The sequence below is a fragment of the Ictidomys tridecemlineatus genome, unplaced genomic scaffold (assembly GCF_052094955.1).
Source record: "Ictidomys tridecemlineatus isolate mIctTri1 unplaced genomic scaffold, mIctTri1.hap1 Scaffold_246, whole genome shotgun sequence".
Classification (NCBI taxonomy): Eukaryota; Metazoa; Chordata; class Mammalia; order Rodentia; family Sciuridae; genus Ictidomys; species Ictidomys tridecemlineatus.
Genome location: NW_027522128.1, coordinates 132,903 through 155,730, shown reverse-complemented (window position 1 = coordinate 155,730; position 22,828 = coordinate 132,903). Strand labels below are relative to the sequence as shown.

At 35.2% G+C, this 22,828-nt stretch overlaps 1 pseudogene; it reads left to right on the top strand.

The window, feature by feature from the left end:
- Positions 1 to 7,272: 7,272 nt before the first annotated feature.
- Positions 7,273 to 22,117, top strand: LOC144373129 (protein maelstrom homolog; annotated as a pseudogene).
- The last annotated feature ends 711 nt before the right edge of the window (positions 22,118 to 22,828 follow it).

Below are 22,828 nucleotides of genomic sequence, written 5' to 3'. Positions count from 1 at the left end.
TTAGTTTAGAAGAGAATATATACTCATCTCTCTCCCACTTCTCAGCCCTTTATCTTCTGATTCTCTTCTCTAAAATCTGCAAGGTGCTAGAAAATAAATAATAATTTATTTAAGGAAATATAGATCTCTTTTGTAAGTTTTTAAAATTGGAGATGGACACTATATATTTGTTTTATTTATTTTTTTAATGTGGTACTGAGGATCGAGCCCAGTGCCTCACACATGTGAGGCACGTGTTCAACCACTGAGCTAAAATCCCAGTCCCTATAGGTCTGTTATAAATAAAAATTCTTGATTTTAGTAACTGACAGTTAAAATTATCTTGGGATTTATAGCATTTTTCCCTACAGAAAACCATAGGCAAAATTGCAACATGCTTGGAATTGCGAAGCGCAGCTTTACAGGTAAATGGATTTTTTTAAATGAATTATTGTAAATTGTTCTGATAAGATATTAGACATTCATGCCCAAAGCAATATTATCTCAGAAGGGTTTTATAACAATTAGAATTGATCAGTTTAACTCACACTTAAATGATTTAGTTCACACTTTGTACACTGTAGAAATTAAAGATATGATTTTAATTTTTTCTGTTTCTATTAGCTTGAATATTCCAAAAATCAGTTTGGAACTTTTCACTTTCTACTTTTAAAGCAAGAAATATATTTATTTTAAATATTTGATTCTTGCCACTTAAAAGACAAAGGGTGCAGTGAAATCTTTGTAATGAAAAGATATAATATGCATATTTTAAATTTAGTCCACATAGTCCCAGGAAGAATTTAAACTGGAGGACCTGAAGAAGCTAGAACTAAGTAAGTTTTGTTTTATATTTTTTAGTGATATTCCTTTAGGAAGAGAGTTTTATCTGTTTTGAATATTAAGATTGTTTAGCACAGAAAGTGATTGGATTTGTTTCTCTTATTTTTTGGTGCTTTTAAAATTCCTACAATATTTTCATTTTAAATTACTATTTGGATTTAATCTTTATTATAGCATATATATGTTGTACTTCATCTAAATATCCAAATTAACCTTTAATTTGTCTTAATGGCTTTAATAAGATTATGATTATTTTGATAAACATTTTCAGTAGAGTCCAGTAGAGAATATAAGGTTACAGTCATTAATGCCCATTCACATTACATGTTATTGAAAACTACAGTCTGAATGTTGGGAATGCATTACAAAGTGGTGTTTTTTGTTTTTGTTGTTGTTGTCTCCATTTTTTCCCTTCTTCAAAACTTTTAAAAAGTAAAAAATTCCTTGAATTATCTTGTTGGTTAGGATATTCCCAAATAAAGACTTTCTGCTGTATCAAATGATTGCTCTCTTAGAACTGTTTGCAGTATGGGCAAAGGCACAGTGTGAATAACTGAATGAATGTAAGTTATTGTAGCCTTTTTAAAATTTTTTTTTAGTTGTAGGCAGATACAATACCTTTATTTTATTTATTTGTTTTTATATGGTGTTGAGGATTGAATCCAGTGCCTCACACATGCAAGGCAAATGCTCCACCAACTGAACTATAACCCAGCTCCTGTACTCTTTTTTTATTGAGATAAGATTGCACATCTCAGTGCATTTATGTGACTAGGGAATAGTGAATTTTATTTATCCAACTAAGTAAGATTTTTAAGTAGGGAATCATAAAATCAAAGCATTTTCAAACAGAAAGGAGTCTCAGACTTGTGGTCACATTCTCTATTGAGGAAAGAAATGAAATGATTTGTTTGTCCTGTTTCACTTCAATCCCCAGTAACTGAGCAGGGCCTAAATCTCAGAACATTTGTCAGTCTATCTCAGTTCACACTAGTGCAATCCCTTTAACATAAACATGCTTTGAGTAAGAGGTAAAAAATTAATTTAAGAACTAAAGAGAGCCTTGCATAGGGCGAATGCCTGTAATCACAGCCGCTCTGGAGGCTGAGGCAGAAGGATATCAAATTCAAAGCCAACCCTAGCAAAGCAAGGCACTACGCAACTTAGTGACACCCTGCCTCTAAATAAAATATGAAATAGGGCTGGGGATATGGCTCAGTGGTCAAGTGCCCCTGAGTTCAATCCCAGTAACCCCTGCCAAAAAAGAACTAAATAGAATGTTCCTATAAATTCCACAAACTGCCAATATCTAATTCATTTATAGCAATTCTAACAAAGACATACATTATTGAGATAGCTGAAATGTGATTGTATTGCAGATCCAGGGTAGAAAAACGATTCTCAGAGTATACTGAAGGGGATCTGATTTTCTATTGTTTGGGTTGGAAAAGAGAAGTTAACAACAACAACAGACAACAACTAAGGAATGCATAGCAGATTTGTTGTGATTCTGGTGGCTTTTCCACAGTTTTAGATGATCATATTTCATTTCTTCAGAACACCATCTTTCTGAATATGGCAAGGATTCTGATGAACTCTGTCATTTTAATAGTTTTGGTTACTTTATGTAATGAAGATCATAAAGTTGTTTTTTTTTCTTTGTGGTTCTGGGGATCAAACCCATGACCTCACACATGCTAGGCAAGCGTTTTACCGCTGAGCTACATCTCCAGCCCTAGATCATAAGAGTTGGAGATGTTATAAGAGACACAACTTATATTCAGAAATAGTTCTTATGCCTATATCCAATGTATATAAGGATACTAATCAATGTAATATTTCTCACAAATTTGGGGGGATTTTTGAATCTAAAACTTTATTTTTCAAAAGCATTAATAAATACTTTGTATAAGATTGAGATATAATTTATATAAAGCACATTCAACAATTTAACGTATCATATTCAATTTTTTTAGTAAATTGGAAGAGTTATGCAGACATCACCACAATCAATTTTAGGACATTTTCATCACCACAAGAAGAAACCCTATTTCCATGAGCAGTCATTCACTTCTTGCCATCCCCCTAAAATCCCTTCCAATTCCCAGCCCTAGGAAACCATTAGTTTAATTTCTGTCTATAAATTGTCTTATTATAGACATTTTATTTAAATGGACTCATATGATATATGATCTTTTATGACTGGCTACATATAAGATTATTTTGAGAAAAACACATTGATGGCTTTAAATAAAAGATTGCAAAAGTTGTTTATATGGTGGTTCTACTGAAAGTTATGTTTGTGAGTGTGTGTGTGTGTGTGTGTGTGTGTGTGTGAGAGAGAGAGAGAGAGAGAGAGAGAGAGAGAGAGAGAGAGATCCATTTACATAGTAGCTAAATATCATGCATCTAGCCCTTTTGGCTCTGCTCTCTTATCTTTCATGGAGTAGTAAGTAACAATAAGTGAATGCTTCCTGGGCATCAGAATCAAAGAATTTCAGGATTAGAGGATATTGATGTGCAGTCCAGTTCCCCGCCCACTACTGTTTTTTTCTGGAGAGGTACTGCAGGCTCTGTGTGAGCATGGGGTCTTGACTTTTCTTCACTTCAGCTAGACGATCTCTGCTTTTGTTCCTTTTACTTGTTAATATTAAAACTTGTCTTTTTACAAGTTTTACTTTGAAAGAAACAAAACTTTGAATTTGAATACTGATGTTAGCTTTCAACCTTAAAGCTCCATCAGCTTTTCAAATGAAGCTTCATAACACACACACAAAAATATAACCTTCATTTAAAGGGTAAAGAGTATTAATGGATAGCCATGCATGATGGTGATGCCCATAATCCCAGCTCCTCAGAAGACTGAGGCAGAAGGATAGCAAGTTAATAAAACCCTGTCTCAAAAATAATATTAATAAAAATGGTTGGGGATATAGTTTAGAGGTGAAACAGATTGTGTGCATGTTTCTGTACCTGCATTTGATTGCAAGTTGTCTTTTACCCATTTTTCTATTGTATTTTTCCCTAAGGTTTATTGTGTATTTTACCTGCTTACTTATTTTTTGATTGTGTAGATACCTATTTTCAGTTCATGTTTTGTGTGTTTCATTCTTTTTGGTCTGTTAAGGAAGAAAAGTTTTTGTTTTCAGTTTGCCAAATGTATTAATCTTATCGGTTGTGAGTTTTAGGTCCTGTTTAATAATTCTTCTGTACCTGAAGGTTATATAGTCAGTTTTCATCCTTACCTAAAAATTATAAAGTTTTGTTTTTTTTATCCAAGTCTTTTCCATCTGTAATTGACTTATGTAGATTTGAGGTAGAGATTCAGTTTCATTTTCCTCCATTTGGTTCATCAGTAGTTTCAGGATCATTGAGTAATCAGTTGGTTCATTGTGTAATCAGTTGGTTCATCAATAAGCAGAACCACCTGTATCCTATCAGGCTTCTGTTGACACACATGTCTTCTATTCTCTTTATTCTGTTGTGTTTGGTGCCACTGTCATACTCTTAAACATAATAGTTTGGTGATACTTCAGATCAATCCCCAACACCTTGTTGTTCTGGAATATTATAGCTATTTTTGACTCTTTATTCTTCCATGTGCAGTTTTATAATTAGGTATTCATTTTCACAAAAAATCCTGTTGGATTTAAATTGGAATCACCTTTAAATCTTTAGCTCATTGTGGAGAAAAATGCTATCATTATAATATTTATATGAATATGCAGCACATTCTTAATTTTGAGGCCTGTAATGTCTTTCAATTTTATAATTATAGTAGTCTTAATACCTCTGTTAAATTTACTACATTACCTTTTTACTACATTATAAGAGATATTTTCTGAAATTACCTTTTCTTATTGTTTATATTTTTTTTTTGCTGCCTACCACTAAACTTTTGAGTTTTTGTGAATTTCTTATCTGTGAAGTCACTTTTTTTTTCTAATCTGTGTATCTGTTTTGTTTTAGTATGTTGGCTAGAACCTCTAATTGATGATGTTTCACCAGTAAGGATTGAGGATGCCATTTGCTGTAGTTTCCTTTTTCTCTCTCTCTTAGCCCATCTCCCTTTTTGTGTTGTTTTTACTCTTATCAAGAGAAATTTTCTTCTCTTCCTATTTTTCCTAGGGATATATCAGCTCAGTGTTTTAATGAATGCTCTTTCTGCATCTCCAGTGATTTGTGTCCTTTTTCATAGGGTGACTTACAAATTTTTGCTGCATTTTTATTGGTACATTATAGTGGTACATAATGGTGGGATTTGTTAATATTCATACATGCACACAGTATAACAATATAATTTGTCCAGTGTCATTCCCCAGTAGTTCCCCTCTTTTGCTCCTCCTCCCTCTTGCTGCTCTCTTTACTCTACTGATGTCTCCTTGATTTTCATGAGAACCTCCCATCCCTTTCTCCCCTCTTGCTTCTGCATATGAAAGAAACATGCCACCCTTCTGAGTTTGACTTATTTCAGTTTCATCCATTTTCTGTCGATGACATAAATTGATTTTTCTTGATGACTGAATAAAACTTTGTTGTGTATATACACCACATTTTCTTTATTTACTCCCCCACTGATGGATTCCTATGCTGGTTCCATAGTATAGCTGTTAAGAATTGTGCTGCCATAAACATGGGTATGCATGTATCCTCTATATTATGAAGACTTTAACTCTTTAGGATAAATATTTTAGGATAACTCTTTAGGATAAATATTCCTCATCTAGGAATGAAACCACTGGTATAGCTGGATCATAACGGTGGTTCCATTGCTAGATGAGGAACTTCCATACTGACTTGCATAGTAGTTGTACTAATTTATACCAACTATGTAAAAGTGTTTCTTTTACTCCACATCATCTCTAGCACTTAGCATTATTTGTATTCTTGATGGCTAAGTACTCTGATGGGAGTAAAGTGAAATCTCAGGGTAGTTTTGATTTGCACTTCCCTAATTGCTAATGACATTGAACATTTTTTCATGTGAGCAATTTGTATTTATTCTTTTGAGAAGTGTTTGTTTAGTTTATTTGCCCATTTATTAATTGGGTTATTTCTAAGTTTTTTGAGTTCTTTATTCTAGATATTAATCCTGCCAGAAGAATAGCTAGCAAAGATTTTTCTCCCATTCTGTAAATTCTCTTCATATTCTTAACTGTTTCCTTTGCTGTGCAGAAGCTTTTTAATTTGGTGCTGTTTCATTAATTTTTTTTGAGGGGGTACTGGGGATGGAACTAAGGGGCACTTGACCACTGACCTGCATCCCTAGTCTTATTTTGTGTTTTGTTTAGAGACAGGTTCTCACTGAGTTGCTTAGTGCCTTGTTTTTGCTGAGGCTGGCTTTGAACTTGTGATTCTCCTATCTCAGCCTCCTGAGCTGCTGGGATTACAGGCATGTGCCACCGCACCCAGCCTGGTTAACTCTTCTCTTGTTACTGTAGCTCTGTAGTATAATTTGAAGTCAAGAATTAGGATGCCTCCAGCATTGCTTTTTTGGCTTAGAATTGCTTTGGCTATTCTGGGTCTTTTAATGCCTTTTTTTTTTTTTGAATGGACGATTGAACCCAGAAAGTCTTCACCACTGAGCTACATTACATCCCCAGCCCTTTTTATTTTTTATATTGAGAGCATCTCACTAAGATGCTGCACTGTTCTTAAACTTGCGATGCCCTCCTGTCTCAGCCTCCCAAGCCATTGGGAGTAAGGGTGTTTGCCACTGTGCCCAGCTGGTCTTTTATTCTTCAGAATGAATTTTAGGACTGTTGAGTTCCGTCAAGAATGTCATTGGTATCTTGAGGGGATTGCACTGACTCTGTATATTGCTTTTGGTAGTATGGCCTTTTTGACAGTTTTAATTCTGCCTATCTGTGAACAGGAGAAGTCTTCTATCTTGGGTTGTCTTCAGTTTCTTTCTTCATTGTTCTATAGTTATTGTCCTAGAGGTCTTTAATGTTTTTGAATAGATTTATTCCTAGGGTTGGCTTTTTTTAAGGCTATTATAAATGGGATTTTATTTCTGATTTCTTTCAGCAGATTCAATACTGTTATGTAGGAAAGCTACTCATTTTTGTGTGTTGATTTTGTAATCTGCTCTTTGGTGAATTTGTTTATTGACTCTTGCAGTCTTTTGGTTGAGATTTTTGGATCTTCTAAATATAGGATTAGAACATCTGCAAACAGTAATAATTCGGCTTCTTCCTTTCTTATTTGTATCTTTTTTATTTTCTTCTGTCATTTAATTGTTCTGACTAGAATTTATACTACTGTATTAAATAGGAGTGGTGAGAATGGACATCTTTGGTCCCTGATTTTCAAGAAATGTTTTCAGTTTTCCCCCATTTGCTATAATGTTGGCTTTTTTTGTAGATAGCTTTTATAGTGCTTAGGTAGGTTCTTTTTATCCCTAGTTTCTTCAGTGGTTTTTTGTTTGTTTGTTTGTTTTAAGTGCGAATGGGTACTGAAGGTTTTCTAAGCACCTATCAAGATGACTAAGTATTTCTTTTTATGAGATGAATTTAATTTATTGATTTGTTTATGTTAAGTCATAGTTGTATCTCTAGGATAAAATCAGCTTGGTTATGATGTACAGTCTTCTTACTTTGTCATTGAAAATTATTTGCTAATATTTTATTAAGGATTTTTGCATCTAAGTTATCAGTGATATTCATATGTAGTTTTCTTTCCTTGATGTGTCTTTATCTGGTTTTAGTATGAGTGTGAAACTAGCTTGATGAAATGAATTTAAGCGTTCCGTCCCTTTCTGCCTCATGGAATTATTTGAGGTTCAATGGCATTTGTTTTTCTTTAAAAATTTTGTAGAATTCAGCTAAGAATCCATCTGGTCTTGGACCTCTCTTTTTGGAAGTCTTTTACTATTATTTCTCTCTCATTGCCAGTTATTGGTCTTTTGGGTTTTCTGTCTTCTTGATTCAGTTTTGGAAGGTTGTATATATCTATATATATCTAATTCTTCTAGGCTACCCAGTTTATTGGAGAATAAATAGTTTCTAATGTTTCTCAAGATTTCTGTGATGTCTCTGTGATTTCTCTTTTTTATCTCTAATTTTATTAATTTGGATCTTCTTTCTTTTGGTTGATTTTGTAAGAGGATGATCAGTCTTTTTATCTTCTTAGGCTGAATTCGTCCTGCATTCCCTTTTTTTAAATTGTTTTAGTTGAACATGGACACAATACCTTTATTTTGCTTATTTATTTACTTTATGTAGTGCTGAGGATCACACTCAGTGCCTCATGTGTGCAAGGCAAACACTCTTCCACTGAGCTATAATCCCAGCCCCCTGCATTCTCTTCTTATAGTTCTTAATTTTACATTGAAATTCATAATTTGAACTTGTCAAACATAAGCATAATTATTTATCTGGAGTACCTGTGGATCTTTATCAACTTTATTTTGATTCTCATTCTTGTCTTTTTGTACTTGATTATAGAGTATTTGAAAAAGTAAGTAATTTGGGACCTGTAATATTGTTATCTTAGCTGGGCTTCTAGAAACTGTGCTTCTAGAAGTTGAAACCTCAAAACTGCAAAAGCACACTGCTCAGCCATTTGCTTTCTCTTTTGGAGCTGGTAAAATAACCCAGGGGAAAACTTTTCCAAAATTAGCCTTGCTTCTCTGGATTTCTGTATTCTTGTGTACCTTGACTTAGTAATTCTTTACTCTTGTTATATGCTCTTAATATTCCCAAGGAACTTTATTTCTTTTCCTGGATAGTTGGTTCAAATTATTTGGTCTATTCTGGAAATGAAAGTCTTCATCATACAACCTCTTAAAACGTAGTCATTACTACAGTGTTCCCCAGCCCTACTAACAAAATATCCCCAAGAGGCAGCATGGGAATACTGTAAACACTGCAGGCTTGCTCACTTTAGCCTGTGTTTTGGGTCCTGACCCCACATTTACCAACTGTTATCTTTCACTACCCATTTCTGGGATCCTCAGTGGCCTTTACTTTTGTATATATCATCAATCTCCTAAAGTAACTGACTATAAATTAAAATGTTAAGTACCTAAGCATACCAGCACATGGAACAAGTGCTTAAATATGAACTACCCACTATTCTCTACTCTTACTCCTACTTCTAGACTACACTATAATATCTATATTGTCCAAAGTTTGAACTTCTACCTCCTTTTTATTTCCTTCAGGTGATTCTAGTCACAAGATTCCTATTTCAAACTTTGAATTGGGGCATGACCAAGCAACTGTATTAAAAAACCTGTATAGATTTATTCAACTAAACCCATAGAAATGGCCACCTATCTACTGCAAGGTAATTTCCAGTTAATAGTTCTTAAGGTATCCATTTAGATACTGGAACATCCACAGAAAGCACCTAAAAAAAGAATTCTTGTCTGTGTATTAGCTGTGTGTGTGAGATTAATTCTGAGTAGTTTCAGAGTGATTAATATATAATTCCTTTTCTTTTAAATTTCACTGATTTGGGAGAGATTTTGAAGACTATAAAGCTGAATATATTTTCACTTGGATATAAAACATATTTTCTGAGCTCTTCCTTTTGAAATATCTGCAGTGTCTTTTTAACCTGAAGAATGGATGCTGTATTCTGAACATCTATTATTCCACACAAGATTATCTTTTACAGAAAGTCTAATGTAGCATCCCCCCCTTTTTTGTAATGCTGAGAGAAAACTATATTATTTATTTTATCTAAATTCTTCTAGGCTAGGATTCAGAGAAATTGTGTTTTAACTTTTGTACTTATTAATCATGAGCAGATAATATAATATTTTCCTTCTTAATAGTTTTATGTGTTTGTGTATCCTAAGTCTCACTTTGCTAGCATTGCTAGGTAAATGTAACTGGTGAGTAGTAACAATAGTTTTTTTTTTTTTCTAATGTATATCACTTGTTTTTAATAGTACTCATTTAGTTATCAAATTATTCAGTCTTTATTCCCTATATCTTCCCCCACCCATTTGAGAGGACAGCATTAGTTAATTAAAAGCAACTTAAGGTAGGCATACAATACAAATAATTTTTCCCCTTGTCCAGTCTGATGATAGAGCCAGAGTCAATTGGTGTTTGGAATGAATGGCATGAGCATTAGGTAAGTAAAACTATGGGTCACTGCAGAAGTGTGTTACAGTACCTGTTTCCATTTTGATACACCCCTTCACTAATTGTTTTTTTCTTTACATATGGAAGAATTCAGGCAAGATCTAGAACTTCTCACTCTAGAGGATCTTGTAGTAGGGATCTACCAGCAAAAATTTCTCAAGGAGCCCTCAAATACCTGGGTTCAAAGCCTCCTAGATATGGCCATGTGGGATTATTCTAGCAAAACAAGGAATTAATAGTGATTTTGATAAGAAAGTTACTTTGACTTTTTTACTGAATTATATTTTCTTAGAATTGGTATTTTTTCTGAGAATATATGGTAGGGCTAGTTGTTTTTGCCTTTTTGAGCAATTTTTATGAGACTTTGTATTGTATTTTTTTGAACATAAGACTCCATTGATTATAAGATACATTGTTATTTTGTGTACCACTAAAAACAAATGGAACTGCCAAATAAACTGACTGTTCTCTCTTATCACTTAGAGTGATAAGAGAGTTTCTGTACAGTGAAGAGAATGTTTTTAAATTTATTAGATTTCTTTTTTACTGTATGAAACATTTTTGTGCTTACTGATAAAAGAACATGTAAAATGAATACATTGTCTGAAGCATTTTTTATTTTGAAATAATCTCAGATTCACTGAGAAGTTGCAAGAATAGTAACACATACCATTCTCTGATTTCCTAGTTAACATTTTAGTACACTCATTACAGTTTTGTCTCTACACACTTTTCATAAACCACTTGAGAGTAAGTTGTTGCCATCATGATTCTTTTCAACTAAATACTTCCATGTGTTTCCTAAGAATAAAAATATTTCTCTTACATTACCATAGTACAGTTACAAAATCAGGATATTGCCAATGACACTGCCTAATGTGAAGACCATATTCATAGTCTCAATGGTTTAGAGAGTGTTAGGTTTCCATAGTGTCTTGAGCAAAAAAACAAAAATCAAGCCAGAGTACAATCCAAGAACACAAATAGTACTTTGTCTCTTTCAAAACTTCTTTAATCTGTAACCATTCCTTGTTTTTTTCTTTAACTTTCATGATCTTGACATTTTTGAGAGTACAATCCAGTTGTTTTATAGAATGTCTCCCAGTTTGAGTTGGTCTGTTTTTCTTCATTGTTAGTTTAAGGTTATGCATTTCAGGCAGGAATACTACAAAAATGGTGCTGTGTCTTCTCAGTGTGCCATTATGTGGCAGTATGATGCCAGTTTGTCTCATTCCTGATGATCATGATAACTTTGTTATTTTTTTAAAATAGTGTCAGTGGGCTGGGGATGTGGCTCAAGCGGTAGCGTGCTCGTCTGGCATGCATGTGGCCCGGGTTCGATCCTCAGCACCACATACAAACAAAGATGTTGTGTCTGCAAAGAACTGAAAAATAAATATTTTTTAAAAATAAATAAAAAAATAAAATAGTGTCAGTCAGAATTCTTTGTTGAAAAGTTACTCTTTTGTACCTTATTAATAAATATTTGCCAGGAAATGCTGTGAGATTAGATCACTATTTTGCTGCTCGAATTTTCATATCCATTGATGATTTAGTCTAAATCATTTACTACTATGTGAAATAGTGGTTTTTCTAATCTGATTATTTCTTTTGCATTTTTTAGTTGAAATTCTGTAAGAAAGAGCTTTTCTTTTTCATTCTTTTTTTTAATATATTGACATTAGCATGGACCCATGGATTCCTGTTTTATTCAGTGGAATCTAATCTGTTATTACAGTAATTTATTTTTATGCTCAAACTGTTCCATATATGGCCAGTAGGAAGTCTTTAAAGCAGTGGTTTTGTTTTTTGTTTTTGTTATTGTTTATGACACTTAGAGTGAGCCACATCCCCAACCCCTCCTCACCTTTTTCCTTTTGGAGATGGAGTCTCACTAAATTGCTGAGGCTTGCTTTGAACTTGGAGTCCTCCTGTCTCAGCTTCCCAAGCCATGGGGATTACAAGCATGTGCCATTGCGCCCAGATTCAAGCACTAGTTTCTGTGTCCTGAAATTGACTCTTCATTCTTCAGGTGTTTTTGATTTCTGGCACCTTATTTTCCAGACTCACCTTGTAATTCTGCTTCACCATGAATTAGCTATGATTTCAGCCATCTGTGGTTCCTTATTCACAAATGATGGCATTGAGGGTTAGGATCTGTGTGCTAGGTGTAATGTTGATTCCTTACTAGAATGTCATAGATTCTAGGTCTTAGTGCAGACAGTCAGAAAATGTGTGTGTGTGTGTGTGTGTGTGTGTGTTCACACACACCCTCCATGTACATGCATCTCTTCTCTTTTTTCTCTGTATCTTGCTACGAGTTTGTACTGAACCTAAGTTCCAGTGCAGTACAATAGAGTTGTGTTGTATTTTCTTATTTTTGTACTTCCTTTCTCTTGAAAGTGAGAAAGCTGGATCTCATATTTTTACTTCCTTGTTCGATCCTAGAATGCATTGAAAGTAGGTTCAGAGTTAAATGGGGCACTGTTATAAAACAAAAGAAATGGCAATTATGATTTGTTTATAATTGTCAGATGGCATGGAGTCAAAGTAATGTTCAGAAGTTATTTGAGTTATTTTGTTTTCCACTGCAGTATAGTTAAATTATGTGTTTGAAATAAGTTTATTTGCTTGTTTATATTCTGTGTTTTTGTTGATTTAGTTATTGTTTGAAATTGTGAAGTATTGCCATTTTTCAAACAAGATATATGCAGATGTGTCGCTTCAGGCCATCTCCATAACTTAAAACTGGACTCTCTATAGTGCTGAGTTGTACCCAAGGACAGGGATATCTTGTCATTGGTGAAATCTACTTTTGTGTCTTTCAGATACATTTGAATTTTTTTCCACACATATTGTGTATATCTGGAATTGGCAATTTTTTTTGGGGGGAGCAGTTTCTTGATAACTGTTTTTGCTATGAAAATGAGTTTGTTTAGGCTTTCTAATTCTAATGGAATAAATTTTGATAAATTGTATTTTTGTAGGAAATTGTGCATTTTATGTAGAATTCCAGGTGCATTTGTTTACAGGTTTGCAAAGAAGATATTCTTTAAAAATTTTTAAATTTCTCTTATTTCATTGGTTATCTTACTTCTTGTATATCTGTGCCATCTTGTTTTACTTAAGCCAGTGTGTGTGGTCTAGATCTCTTTTTTTTATTTTTTCTCATTTTCAGCTTTTGTTCTCTGTACTCTGTAGTTCTTTTTCTACTTTGAGGGTCAAAATTTAATTCACTCCTCTTGTTTGGTTTTTATTGTATTTCATCATTGTTTTCAGTGGATCCCATTGATTCTGAAATGCAGTATTTTCATGGGTCATTTTTAACAAGTTCTTTAATTTTCATGACAAAGCTTTTAAATGTCCAGATAAGCCTTTCTGAGTTTTGTTTCTGTTAGTAAATTATGTTGCTTTTGCATTATGATCAAAGAGTGTTTTCTGTAACATTAGTAATTTTATGGAGTCACTTGGCCTTAGGTTTGGGGAGTTTGTTTTATTTTGTTTTCGCTTAGTATATAATCAATTTTTGTGGCTTGTTGTATTGGTATGTGAGAATATGTTTTACTTTTTCAGGTCATAGCATTACTGTATGTTCATAAGGTCTGCATTGATTATTGTGTTAGTCAGATTTCTGTTACTGTGAAATAACTTATAAAGATCAACTTATAAAGAGTAAAGCTTTATTTTGGCTCACAGTTTGGGGGCTCCAATCCATGAGGGTTTTTGAACCTGTGTTGAGAGTGAATTGTGGTGGGAGTAGTGGGGAAGTGAGAGGGGAAAAAACTTGGCTCACAGTCCTTGGAGGCCACACCCCCAGGAACTTGGTGACCTCCCTCCATACTCTACCTCTCGAGCACCACACTGGACATCAGGACTTCATTAGTACAGAGACCTTTGTGGGCATCTTCCAGATCCAAACTATAGCAGTTATGTTGTTTGGATTTTCTTATTGCTTTACTTTGACTTATCCTATTGCTCTATCTTGCACTGACAGTGGCATTTTTACAGTCTCATGTAATTACTGTGTTTCTGTGTCTCATTATATCTTTTGTAGTTTTGGCTAGTTTCTATGTTTTTTGGTGCCTGTACATAAAAAGTTCGCTGAACTTTGGTATTAGTGGATTTATGAAAGGCTCACCGGAATAGTAAGAGGAAACTGTTTCCTATGATACTTTAAGCACATTAGTGAGGAAATGCTTTGCATAGGAGGGGCCTGTCACTGAGCTCCATAACATAGTAAGATTCTAATGTATGATATTTTACAAGGGAGTTTGGGTTTCAGTGAACTCTAGTAACTGATTCAAACTTGCTAATATAAATGAAAAGGATGCATTTCAAACACCACTCTGAGATATATGTTAAGAAGACTGTAGTTGGTAATAAAATTTTGAAAAATGTCTCTTAACTCTAGGACTAAGGGGCAAGTGTATATTGGTGAAATGAATGCAGCTAGACAAAGCAAGTATTTATTATTATCTTTATGTTATTATCTTTATGCTTCTTGTAAGAATTTCTGTTGGGTTAATTCAATGTCTAACCTACTCATGAAAACAGGTCTATCCTTTACTTAACCAACTAATATTTATTGAGCATATCCTTGGTGCCAGACAGTTATGCTACTCACTGTGCTTATGGTGCAAAAAGTAATATGAGCCTGGTACATTGGTGCACACTTGTAATCCCGCAGCTCGAGAGTCTGAGACAGGAGGATCATAAGTTCAAACCCAGCCTCAACAAAAAGTGAGGCACTAAGCAACTCAATGAGACCCTGTCTCTAAATAAAATACAAAATAGGGCTAGAGATGTGACTCAGTGGTCGAGTGCCCCCAAGTTCAATCCCTGGCACCCAGAAAAAGAAAATTAATGTGATCCTTGCCTTTGTGAAGCTACCAGTTAAATTGGAAAAGGACATGAGTTAGTGGTTTTAAAATGGAAATTTTAGCTTATGGTAAGTGCTAAAAAAATCAACAGGATACTCTTAACAGATATTTGGACTGCTTTATAAAATTGTCAAAAAAAGCTGAGAACTGAAGCAGGAGAAAGATGAAATGAGGAGGGGCTCAAGGCCTTGTTAGCCATAGGAAGGAATTTTGTCAAATAGTGAAGGGTGGTAGGTTAGGTTTCTAAAAGATGTCAGAGTATTTAATGATTGTATTGGAAGGACACAAATGAAATATGGAGCCTGTAATGGTTAGATAACCAGGCAAGCAGTGACTTGGCTTAGATAGGTGACATCAGAGATGGAGGGGAATAGGTCGATTTCACATTGTTTAAAAGTAGGCTTTCCTGGTGGTCTGGACACGGGGAGAGAGAATGGAAAAAAAAATGGCAGATGACATAGAGAGGATTACATTTAATACATTCAGAGACACTGATGAGGATCAGATGAACCCTGCAGCATGCAGATGAGATCACCTAGATAGAAGGAAGAAAGAGAAGATGATTCAGCACAGCTCTAACCAGTTTTGACATGTTAAAGTGGGCAGAGGCTGAGTTTTTGAGACTGTGGTATCTCTCAGTGTACAGTTGTTGTGATGTTAGGAAAGATCTCATAGCCATCATCAGTGCTAATTGAGGGGATCCTGAATGCAGTAACTGCAGATTTCTTTGAGTTACTCTTCAAGGCCTCTATTTATTTTCATTCCCTGGATTATCCATTTGGGGGAGTTTTAAGTTGCGGTCTGTTCTGGATGTTTTCCTGTTGCAGGCTTTCCTTCAAGTGTGATTGTTCCTGGTTATGTTCATTATTAGAAATGAGGCTTCAAAGCCAAGTAAGTATCCATTGTGTTCAGTAGGGATATCAACTGACTAGGATTGGCTGTAAGGAAATTAGACAAGCAAGCTTGATAATAAATTAGAGGTAGAATCCTAGTTTCCAGATTATAGAGACTTTGCTTTAGGGTTTCAGCAACCACTTTTTTCTGACTGGTTCTCCAAGTTTAGTTTGTTCACCCCTTTGCCTGGAGTTGGAGAGGTCCTGTATTTTTCATACAGAAGTTTAGCCTCAGTTCTTACCTCTGTTCTGTGAAGGGACATGTCCTCTTGAGAGTCCAGTGCCTCTAATAGATAGATCTTCTCCTGTTGCTTTCTCTGTTAGCACTGAAGATATCAGTTACTGTTCTTCATTTTTCATGAATTTGTTAAATCTCTTCATCTCTTCCATTGAGATTTTTTCTCCTTTTTTGTTATATGAATACATGTTATCTTTTTTTTTTTTTTGGACTGGTAATTGAACCCAGGAGTGCTCTACCACTGAGCTATATTTCCGCCCTTTTTTATATTTACATATTGTTTATGTATCTATTTGTCTTACTTATTTTTTACCTTATATAGATTGGTAGGTATTGGGGATTAAACCCGGGGATGCTCTACCACTTATAAACATTCCCAGTTCTTTTATTTTTAGACATGGTCTCCATGAGTTGTCTAAACTGCCCTTGAACTTGCGATTATCCTGCCTTAACCTCCCAAGTAGCTGGAAGTACAGGCATGTGCCACTACACCCAGCTTACTATTTATATTCATTGTCATTTTTAGAGGGTCTCAGAAACAATAGGAAACAATTTTGTACATGTATTTAATTCACAACCTTAAACTAGAAGCCCCAGCAATAGTAGTATTCAGAGAAGTAGTTTATGTTTTGATATTGTTTTCTTTAGTCCAGTTTAATGACTTTAGTCCAGTTTTTATGTTTAACAAAAATTTGAGTAGTTCTTGTGTACATATGCATTAAACTAAATTCTGAGGGAAGTGTGGAGAAGTGACATGACCATCCCTGCCCTCTGTCTTTTGCCTCATAGGAGCAGTAGGCATGTGAAGACACCATTCTGATGCCCTATTTTCTGGTAATTAGAGAGGTTCAAAAGGTTATGATAGAAATGAGAGAGAAATCACTTTATATGAGTTTAAAAACTCTGTAATGCTATATGGAAATAATGTTTGATTTGGTTCCTCTGGAAAGATAGGTAAAATTTTTATGAGCAGAGATTTCAGTTAAAAGAAGATTTTTCCATAAGGTTCAGAAATTACCTGAACAGTGACTTCAGAGTGAAGCACAGAGATGGTTGAAGAAAAAACAGTGTGTCCGTTTGACTAGAGCATTACATAGCTATAGCTGGATGGTTCTGAAGGCAGGATTGGCCTTGAAAAGTGGAAGGAATTTTAACCTTGAAACAGGAGGGCAAAAGACCACCAGGACTGTCAACGTCTCTGGTGGAGGGAAACAGTATGGGGAATTTAGGAGGAAGCTGTGAGCCTACTCAGAAGATGTGAGACACTGTGGCCTGATGTGAGAATTTGGAGTGGACATTCATAAAGGAAACATCTGAGAACAGGTTGCAATAGGAGCTAGATTGGAGGCTGCACAGCAAGTATTAATAGCTTAACAAAGTACATAGCCAATCTGATTTTCAACAGATTTATAGAGTGAACTTTTTTAGAAGAACACTCATTTTTATGGAATGGGTATGATTTGGAAGTAGGAAAGATGAGTAAAATTTTTATTTCAGTTATAGTTGGATATCTTTTTAATTAATTTATTTTTTATGTGGTGCTTAGGATTGAACCCAGGGCCTCGCCCATGCTAGGTGGGCGGTCTACCACTGAGCCATAACCCCAGCCCCAACAATGCTATTTTTAGTAGCAGGACAATAGCAGATTGAAGATATTTTCCCCTGGGGTCAGTATTTTGTAAGTTTGGTTGGTTGATTTTAATCTGTGAATATATTGTTAGTTTTTCAATTTCCTTTCAGTTCTGATCTCCATTTCTAATCATTCACCTCAGTTCTGCCCTCTCATTGCCTAAAAATGTGTTTATAAAGTAGATACTCTTGGGCCTCAAGTTCTAGACAAGGATCAAAACCAGTCAGAAATTAAAAGTTACTTAATTCTGTATGATTGCATATAAACTTAGGTTTAGTTTTTTACTTAAGTTTAGGATTTGGATGTTTATGAAGAACATTTCCTGGATCACGTTTCTTTGGAAATAGTGGGGGAGTTTTAACCTTATTTTAGATAAGACTTTCATCCTGTTAAATAACTCATAAGTGTGAATGCATATCACTGACACTTTATATTTACTTCAGAGCATGTTTGTAATTTGAGATGAAGATTCTTGCTAAGTTTACTCCAGTTTTGCATTATGCAAATAATGCTGTTCTGAATCTCAAAAGACAGTGTATTCAATGAAAAGACCCACAGGTTTTGTAGTGGTACCCATTAAGTAACATTGTGTTGAATCACACAACTTATTTATTCATTTCCTCTCCAGCATTGCCTCCTGAGATCTCCTCTCAAACATCGCCACCTCAGTGAGCCCCTTCCTAATGTTTATATCATCCCTTCTTACTTTTTCTTTTTTAGGCTGTATCATTATAACTTAAAATCTAATTTACTATGTATTATGCTTGCATATTTTGGTTAGTCTCCCCACTAAAAAGTAAATTTTGTGTTATCTATTTCTTTCAACACTGTATCCCTAGTGCTAGAACAATGACTGGTAAATAGTGTGCGCTCAATAAATGTTAAATGAATACGTGTTATCTTTAGTCACTGCTGTGCCTCTGGAACACCCATTTTATTTCTGTTTATGGTTATGTGTAATTTGTGTAGTACCATGACTCTGCATCAAATGAGATACCATGAAATCTGTTTTTTTTTAAATCTATTGTGTATTAAATTTAGAAACCTTAATCTTTGAGTAATAGTGTGAGTTTTTCTTAAATTATTTCAGCTAGGCAAGCTAGAAGTCTGGCATGTGAAGAGCCTTCAGCAGTGCTTCTTCAGTGAGAATATTAAGGTCCATTTCTTTGTACAGGTGCAAGTGGCATGAAGAAAATGACATTCTCTCCTGTGCTTTAGCTGTTTGCAAGAGGAAGGCATAAGTTGGGGAAGGAGTTTCTTCGTATTGCTGCTTCTTGTGCTGAGTTCCTTGGTGTCCATTTTGCTTACTCTTGGGAAGGTGGGTGGGTCTGTTCACCCACCTTACTATATTTTTGTTAAAAAGAAAAGGTGGTTGTTCATGTTACTTCTGTCCTACTGCTCATGTCACTACTCACGACACATTTTAGTAAATCTTCAGAAGCCTGCACTGAAACTTTTCCTCCTTGGAGTCCTGAGTGCTGAAGGACAGCACTTCCTTGTGGAGGTACTCCAAAAGCATAGACCTTTCCTCTCGTCTCATAGTGAAAGCACCTTATAGTAAGTCCCAGATCTCTGGAGGGTTCTGCTAGTTTCTTCACTTAGCAGGCAGTCGTGAGTTCTGAGGATTAACTGTTCCTGCTTCTGCCCTCTCATTGCCTTAAACATTAGAGAATCCTGGTCATCTTTAACCTCATTACCATTCCTTCATAACACACCTAAAATAGAACCTGGCAATCAGAAGATTGCTTACCCAGTAATAATCTTTTATGATATGAAATTTACTGCCTATTTCCAACTTATTTCTAAATATCTAAATTTTATTTTTTCCCCACGATTAAAAGCAGTGTCTCTCAGATGCTTGCTTTTTGAAAATTTTAAAATATGAATGCTTTCATAGTGAATTGGATGAGAGTAATATAATGGGCTTTTTGTCTTACTTCATTTTAAAGGTACTGAATCAGCAATTCCCTAGCCACTCTCTTTAAAATCCAGCTTACAGGAGCTCATGTACCACTACAAGATTATGAGGCCAGCAATAGTGTGACACCCAAAATGGTTATGTTGGATGCAGGGCGTTACTAGGTAAGGACCCTGGGCTACCAAAAAAACCTAGATCTTTTGACTTCTTTGAGGAATTCTGTTTACCCTTTTGTTTCTAAATAAACTAACTTTCCTCTCGGGACGCTGCTTCTGTTAGTCTTCTCAAATGATGACATCATCCTCCCCTTTCTTCATTTGGGCCTGCATTTGAAGTAGTTGACCTTGATTTCAGCTTCCAGACTTCTTCATTCCTTCTCCCTAAAACCTTTAGGCCTTTGACTTTCATGCTGTCTAGGGAAGAGTACCTGACAACCCTTTTTGGATTCAATATACACTTAAGTTGGTCCTCATTCTTAGAGCAACACTGGCTTGGGAAAACAGTTTTCCTGTCAAACTTCTTTGAGTTTCCCCATAGGTAATCTTTTCAGCTACCTGACCTCTGAATTTCTAAACTTCCTTTCCTCCAGTGTCTTCCACCATGGAAGTTTCCATTCCTGGGATCAGACCCTAGACCCCAAAGGTATTTTATTCATAATCTCAATTTCAGACATGATCCTCTATGACTATCTTCCTCTGGTACTCTAGTGCTAATGATTATTTGACATATGTAGTTACTTATACAATTACTTATGCCTCCACTGTTTTACACTCCTTTGGACCATGCATTGCACAACCCCAGGGCACCTTTCACACATATGAAGATGCAGCCTCATTACCTCCTTCTGTCCCACCTTAGGTTCCCTGGTCTGTCACTTATTCCTTGCATACATTGTCAGCTCCATTAGGCCTCTTTTCTTAATCATACTTGGTTGACAGAAACAACCCTGACTAACTCTTCCTGCCCTGTGGAGCTACATGAGACTGGAAATAAACCAGTATGCTGACTGGTCTTTCTTCATTTTCATTACCACCAACCTCAAGAGGGCCATTGATGTTGCCTGGCTATTACCCATGTCTCTAGTTTGGTTGCTCTCTTACTCTCCTTGGCATTCTTGTATCTTCCATCACCTCTTCTCTAGCTGACCCTGATGACTCCTCTTAAACTCTAAGAAAATAAAAGCAATCAGGAGAAATTTTCCACCTATTTATACCACCCCTGCTAGCTGCACCCACCATGTCCTCTGCTTTCATTCCTGTATTAATGAGTGGATTGTCTGTTTTCTACCTAAAACCAATCTGTTTATATATTAGATCTCATTCTCTTACTAATCAAGGACATAACACAGTAACTTATTCTTATTTCTTTTATCATGAGGGTTTCCGTCTGTTCTGAATCTTATTGGCCAACAACCTCATCTTTAAAAAAAAAGAATTACTGGGCACAGTGGCACATGTCTGCAATCCAGTGACTCTGGAGGCTGAGACAGGAGGATCTTGACTACAAAGCCATCCTTAGCAACTTAGTGGAACACTTAGAAACTCGAGAAGACCCTGTCTCTAAATTAAAATACAAAAAAATATAAGGCTGGGGATGTGGCTCAGTGGTTAAGTACCCCTAAGTTCAATCACCAGTATCAAAAAGAAAAAGGACTCTGTAATTCCTAATGTCCCTCCAGAGTACCCTATATCTCTCCTTCCCTTTGCAGCAAAAGCTGATAGACACAGGAAAACTATTTTAGTCTTAGTTTGCATTTGTAAAGAGTAATTTGAAGTAGACCATACAATATTTGATAAGAAATAAACATTTCCCCCCACCCCTGGTATTTTCCTGTTACTTTACAGAAGCTAAGGGTTGAGAGTCCAGGATTCTCCCATTTCCACTCTTCTAATCAGGAACAAAGCCACTGGTAAGCATCTTAAATTTTATAAGAATGTACATCACAGAGGTTTTAGGGCTTAAAGCTTACTAAGGTCCCAGCTTACTGAGCATCAGATGTTCCTAGATAAGCTTTAGGATATAGGAAACTTGTTGAATTAGTGTTTTGCTTCGCATTAGCACCTTATAGAAATTGATATGTACATTTTTTTTATCACTTTCATGGAGTATAACTTATTCCTCAGACTTTTGTTCAGGGTATTAAAAAAAAAGATTGTAGCCACTATGGTTGTATAATTTTGATGTGGTCATATATCTTTTGGGATATGAAAAACTTTAAAAACTAGTAACATAAAATTTCAAGTGCTGCTTGAAGAAATTCAATTAGGATTTTCTGCTCTAAAAACAAAAGGGAACATTTTTCTGCCTTTGCCTTTACATAGAATTTCTTCTTTTCATTATCCATTTAAATAAGGCTTAGAGGCCTACAGTAGGATGAGAGTCAGCAATTAAAGTAATCTTTAGGGAAAAATCACTACATTTCCTTTTATTATATTTTTAATATCCTAGGTGATTACCCATCTGGGGTTAAAATTTCAGGCCAAAACAGCAGTGTTCGAGGAAGAAGGATTACCACTTACTAGAAAGCATCTCCAATTCCTCCAGCAATATCCACAAAGTCTCCAACTGTGAGACCTCACTCTCACCTTACATGTCCCAAAAAGACGGGTATAAATCTTTCTCTTCTTTGTCTTAATGATGGTACGTTTTTCAATTTCTGGAAAAATAAAAGGCCCAACTTCCCTTCTGACTACAGTCGTATTAAACACATAGATCACATCAATGATAAATGTCACTACTCTAAAGACTATATAACTTGTAAGAAAACTCTGTTTCATAGATTAAAAATAATTGTGGTTGGAGATCTTGGCATTCCTGCTTTTTTCCTTTTGAAGCTCTGTTTTCTGATGGTGTGGTGGGCATGCCGTTTAAGTTCGATATGCTATAAGAACTGTGCTTTAGGGACTGTTATAAATTAGTAATTCTCTCCCCTGCAATAAAGGTATTTTGAGTATTAATATGTTTCTTCCTATTATGAAATATAAGAACCTTATACTGGAGATCTTGAGGCTATTTGCATTGCAGATACCTAAGAAATTTAGCCTTTAACAAAAAATAAAGTTTTGCTACTTTAAAAAGTTTTTGAAATAAGCTTACTCTGGCAAAAGGAGTCATTTGAAGATGAGAATTTAAAAGGAGAAAAATTATGTAAGTTAATCACCTGGCTGGATAATGACTGAATTCTAGGATTTTGGGCCACAGAACTCAAGGAAATATCATACTGTATCAGGTGTCTACCAAGTGACTGACCCCCACTGGCTGATGTTCTTAACCTAGTGTGGAGTATTAAGTAGTCCCAGAGGAGGAACAAAGAATTTAGTTTCCTTTGGAACTAGAGCCAAGACTA